Genomic DNA, 6,000 nt, shown 5'->3' with positions numbered 1-6,000 from the left:
TAAACACTCCCAACTCTCTGGTGCGTTAAGCAAAGAATATGTTAAATCTTTGACTAAACCCATTGATCCCGCACTTCGGGTATATGATGCCAAAGTGGTTGGCGCCGCACTTTATGGAGTTGAGTTATGGGGATTTGACAATGTACATAAATTATCTTCGTCCGAAAATAATTTTCTTCGAAATCTCACCAAACTACCTCAGAGTACTCCCCTTTGCCCTCTTTTTTATGACCTTGGTATGAGACCAATAGCATTAATTGCCTTATTCCGCCCCATCCTATACTGGCGGCGTTTATGGGTCACCCCCGAACTTAGGCTCTTTGCTCTTGGCCTCATGGACATTATAAAACTGGATTCTTTTCGCAAGATCAAGTGGCTCCGCAGGATCTACGAGTCACTTCAGGATTTAGGCTTAAAAAACTTGTGGGAGGATCCTCTAAATGCTTGCTTCCCGACCAAACAAGCACTAAAGGCCCTGTACTGGGAAATGGTAGCTTCCCGAGTCTTCAGATCTACAGCTCCGCTTTCACTATCTGGCATTTTCTTGGGCTTTAAGGACACTATTTCCCTGGCACCTTTTTGGGATGACATTACTAATCCCTTGGACAGGAAGCTTTATTTTCAATTCAGAGTTGGCAGTCTTCCAGTAAGAGAGTTTTCATCTAGATGGTCCACAGCTAATGTGCTTAATTGCCCTGGCTGTACTGCACCTATCGAATCTGTCAACCACTTCCTGTTCCAATGTCCATCCTATGTAATTCCTCGTCAGACCTGGCTAAAGCCAATGTGCCGGAACTTGGGGACCAGAAATGCCAAGGTAGCAGTACGCATCCTACTCTCTGCTGAGATTCCACTTGTTTACATTTCTGCTGCAAAGTTTCTAGGAAGGGCATGGGTGATTAGGAGTAAATTGTTGTCTGGATAAATTTTCCTTCCCTTGAATTGCTAAATTATTCTGTAAATATCCTTATTTATTGTTTTAAACTATTTTTAACATGTTTTGTGTATTTGTATATATATAAATTTCGTATGCTTTTATGACAATCGTCGAATAAAGCTTTCTTGACTTGACTTGATATCTTTGTATCTTTTCAGTAGACAAGTGCACAGGGAAGTGTGATCTCCAGAAATTCATGGACATGTCAATCAGATAAGTAATATCACCCATTAAGGAAATAATGTACAGCTTAGCGTTGTCGCCTGTTTGTAGATAACGTGGATCTTTATAGGTATTTTGTTCCCTTCTTTACTTGCAGGTTTTCCTGGAGCGGCGAGACTAGTGCCCATAGGATTTGGGATGCCCCAATAAGCAAGGACCGACAGCCGGAATTCAACAACCCATTGAGGAGCCTCCGGATGTGAAGTGCAGTGACCTGGAAGCAGGTGAGTGAAAAGATAGGCCGAAAGACGCGCACGCCAACTAGAATGTGAAGTGCTCTTCCGCCATTGCCAGCAAATTTAGTTCATGTTATTTCTCTGCACCATCTGCAAATGCGAACGGGAACGGGAACGGAGCAGTCGTGACAGTTGGTTAGGTAAGAGGAGAACCAATTGAGGGTTGTGCCTCCACAGCCCATGCATTGTTCACAAGTGCAAAATAGGTCCAGATGGTTAACAGTGCAAAATGCAGAGGACAAGTCCAGGAGGCAGGAGTTCCCGGAGTCGAGGATTATAAGGGAGTCTTCGACAATTTTCTTTACTGGGGCCTTGGCAGAAACCTGATTGGAGAGAGTCTAGGAGGTTGTTTGATCAAATGTGTGAAGTGAGTTGGGAAGCCACGCAACTTTCAATGACTTTGACTAAAAATGGAAGTGTGGAGACTGGGTGGTAGTTGTTCATGTTCTCTGGGATGAGAGATTGTTTTTTCAAGACAGGAGATACTTGACCCACTTTTAACCATTCTGGAAACAGGCCCTGCTGAAGAGAGGAGTTGACCATGTTGGTCCATAGGGGGAGTAGGAGTGTGCCAACAGATTTGTTGAAAGATCCTGGAATGGCATCCTGAAGGTGGTTTGAGGGCTTCACTTGCGAGATTGTTTGATATAGGTCTCGTTCGGAAATGGGGGAGAAAGAGGACCTAGAATAAAGCACCTTGCACAGTAGAATCTCAGTTTCTGGAGGTTCACTGGTGTGTAGCGAGGTGTGTATGTCTCTGAGTTTTCGATCTAAGAAATCCACAAAGTTGTTGCGGGGGGCCACTGATGGCTCGAGAACTGAAGTTGTGGAGAGGTTTCTAGTTTGTGCGAGAACCTCGAACAGAAGCTTTGGTCTGTTCTTTGCAGAGTTCACGTGTGCTCTGAAGTGAGAGGATTTGTCTCTAAGTATTCGGTGCTTGTACTATTTTCGTGCTATGTAAAGCTTATTCATATTCAGGTTACAGGGTGCTAATCTCCATTCTTTCTCGCACTTTCTGATAAGCTTTCTTTCGTGGTAAAGTTCTCTTGAGCGTTCTTTTGACACTCGCCACATACCCAAAAGTAAAACTGGAGGTCACTCATTCTCAAAGATCGCACCCAAGACACAGAACAACCTCCCTCAACACATCAGAGCCTCCTCCTCACTTCTTGATTTCCGCAAGAAGCTGAAGACCTGGCTCTTTATACAAGCACCTTGGGACCACACACCTACGCACCTTGCCCAATAGCCTGGATAGCCTCTCAGCTTATTAGTGCACTATACATATCAACATAACATAATATAACACTGAACAGTAATAGAAATGCAGTAGGTGCAGTCTGTTTATTACTATAATCTATATATTGGAAGCACTTTTTCAATTATAAACCTCAATTTTTTAGCTGTTTTTTTTTATGGCAGCCTATCTTATACTGTGTGTAATATAAGTTTTTAATATGATGACTTACATAGTCACCATACTTTCTGACACAGGCTGGGTCCTTTTACCACTAAAACTATTTTCCACAGCACCAATCAGGATATAATTTTGTGGCTGTCGGGCTATGTACATCGATGTTTCATAATGTAAAATAATACATGTCCCAATGAATAGTTGAAATTGCATTTATTTTTCATTTAAAGATGTGCCTTATTTTATATGCAGTTACCAGGATGGCGAATAGAATATTTTGTTCTTTTTTAGCCACGCCTTTGCCCCTGTCCCCACTCCCGTAGACCCCACCCCTATTGCGCAGGAGGATGCAAGTAACCAGCCGAGGAGCCCTCAGAACAAAATGGAGTAAAAGCAGGAAACAGGGCTCGGTTGTTGATGCAGAATCGAAACCCGGTGCTTCCGCCTTAATACTACATCAGGCGACGCCACGGATACGTAAGCGTCAACTGTGACCTAAGGCTAGAGACGAGACAAAATCCCTGTGCCAACCTGGCGACAAGGTGAACCTGCAGCAGAGCGAACCGCCCTCTCACTTTTCACCAGCAGAAGCAGGAAGCTGTGTTTTCGCCGTCCCTAGTTTGCGCCCTCAGTACCTACTGTAACTTGAACTTCGGAATTTACAGACTGGAGGCCGGAAATATGTTTAACAGATCTGTACTCGGCACAGGTAGGAGGACATTTACGTGAGCGCGCGGCTCCTGTGTTTGATGACGCAGAGAGAAAGACTTCGAAATAGGTATTTTGGAAGCTTATCCGATGACTCCATATCATGTAGGGCACTCTCTTTCTGTTCTTAACATTCCGTTAAAAATGAATACATTCTCGTTTACCTTAAATTAAATTAGTTGCAAACATGTACATTGCAGTCGTTGGTAGACGGGAAAACTAGACTGGGATACCCTTGAGATGCGAGTCATATATTCACGGGCGTAGGCTAGGTCCTTAAGATTAGGGGGTGTGAACTTCCAATTTTCCAACAATCACGCTGGTTAAAATACATTATATGGGAAACAGGGCAACTTAAGGAGAAAGGAAGAGGAGTACCATTGGAAGGCGGTAATTAAAATTCAATATTTTGGAAAATGACAATTTAAACCTTTAAAACAGGCGAAAGTGTGTGTGTGAGAGTTTTTGTCTGCATATGCATGTAAAAATCCTAAGAGAAATCCGACAAACATCTCACCATACCCGACCTACAGCATATTTACTAAAAAATACACTTTTTGGAGGGGTGTAACACCCCAAATACACCCCCGCCCAAGTTACGCACCTTCATATAGTACCTTAGATTATTGTCATGAAAGAAATGACCAGCAGTTGTAATTGTAATTGTAAAACTCTGGTGGCCCTGGTTTAATATGCAGAGAAAACCCCTGTGCTGGATGGGTTAACTACTCGTGCATGGAAGTATGCAGTTTGATGCCCCACTTGACTCTGTTTTGTGTGCACCAATAGAGGGACTGTGAAAAACACCTAGGAGTTGGCCCTGGTTGCAGAATAATCGCCACCTTAGTACGTTATTATTAGACCATCCGTCAGAATAGCCCTGATGGAGGAGACACCTAAAGGGAACGCTCTCCCTGAGGCTGGGCAGTAAGAGGACCTACCGTTCAACTCCCTTGAACAGGCTGCCCACAGGGTCAGACGGGGATGAAAAATAGGTCTGGGCACCTAACTGAAAGTGGCACCCATTAACGAAGCAGATAGCTAAAAAAACAAGCATTTGCAATGCAACCGTTCTCGCATTTGCGAGATATTGAGCTATTGCTATTGTAAATGATATTGCCTTTTATTTATGTGTTTAAAAAACATGCAATAATAAAAGGAATTGTCATTTACAATACCAATAGGTTAAAGTTTTGAAAATGCAAGACCTATTGCATTGCAAATGCTTTTTTTTTTTTTTAAGGTGGCAGGTCTGATACTCTGTCATATATGGGGTATGTTGTAACTGACGAAAACACTTCATTAGCATAATAACACATTGTCCGAAAATTTCCTCCATGTTAGATGCTTGAACAAAATTTGAAACTACATCCCGCCCAAGAAAACAGCATTTTGCAATTCTCATTTCTTTAGGGGTCACTTTAGGGGTCACTGCAGCTACTTAGCCACACAAACTTTGACACACTCCTAAAGATCCTCGTCCAGTCTCTCATTCACAAGTAATTTCCAAGTAATGAGTTGGGAGGTCAGGTTGTTGAGTTAGTGAGACAGGGGTGTGAGAGGATTTTGATATTGTTTCTTTTTTTGTGGCGTAGCCAGTCGACTCGATAGTCCGCTTTAGCCCGATTTCAAACTTATGTCTTTAAGTAATATATATGAGTGTGTGGAGTTTTTAAAGAGGTGAAGATGATTCAGTCTTGGTCATGTTTCTCAGGGAGGGAGACATCACACAAGGGCAAGGCATACAATAGGAACTGCTCTTGCATTTTTCTGTTGTAACTGTATCCACAGGAAACACTCTGGAGTGCCTAGAAGCAGCTGGGAAAGTAAGAGAAACTGATTGCACAAACGCAGCATGTTTCCTGCCGCACAAGTGTACAGTGCTTCCTACCATTGAGGAATGGACTCTTGATAAATACACTATACAAGTGGTTGGACATAGTCCGGGCCACTGGAATTATGCAGCATGGGAGGGCCAAAAAATGTGTCAGGGTTGAGTAAATTATGCAGCAAGAAAAAGCAATTTATGCCGTGTAATGCGGTATATTTTTTGAAAGCATCACTTAATTATTTTAGCAGATTATGCAGCACATGAAGGACTGTGGCAAATACGGCAAATCTTTTATTATACAAAAATCGCTGTGGCCACACAATCGCATAATTCCAGTGGCCCTGGACATAGCAAACCTACAGTCATTTGCAGAGTTACTTCAGCTCTTATTCTGGTGCCCAAATTCTGTTAAGTCATCAAAACATTAATCTGGAGAGATCAAATCTGAACGAACCACACCAGAAAAATACAGCTCTTATGAATGGCAGAACTGAAGTATGGTTAATTGTCAAAAAAGAAACATGACGAAACCTGGAGGTATTTGGTATAAAGTCCAGAATTAGATTTCTTTGTTTTAGTACAGGGTGTTACAATTAACAAAACAGAAAAAAATAGAAAAAGTGTATCAGCTTAAAACAAGGAAAGCTAAACA

At 42.3% G+C, this 6,000-nt stretch overlaps 1 protein-coding gene across 3 annotated transcripts in view; it reads left to right on the top strand.

Moving 5' to 3' along the window:
* The first annotated feature begins 3,183 nt into the window (after window positions 1-3,183).
* The window catches only part of LOC146867787 (uncharacterized), a 120,813-nt gene continuing 117,996 nt past the window's right edge, over window positions 3,184-6,000 (top strand). The window contains exon 1 of one of the 3 annotated variants that reach the window (XM_085608014.1): window positions 3,184-3,518. The gene's annotated coding sequence lies outside the window, so the exon portion shown is untranslated. The remainder of the gene's footprint in view (window positions 3,519-6,000) is intronic. The other 2 variants (XM_085608024.1, XM_085608030.1) reach the window with 2 other exon arrangements.

This window comes from Triturus cristatus, chromosome 1_2 (genome assembly GCF_964204655.1).
Source record: "Triturus cristatus chromosome 1_2, aTriCri1.1, whole genome shotgun sequence".
Classification (NCBI taxonomy): Eukaryota; Metazoa; Chordata; class Amphibia; order Caudata; family Salamandridae; genus Triturus; species Triturus cristatus.
This window is presented reverse-complemented; position numbering and strand designations above follow the sequence as displayed.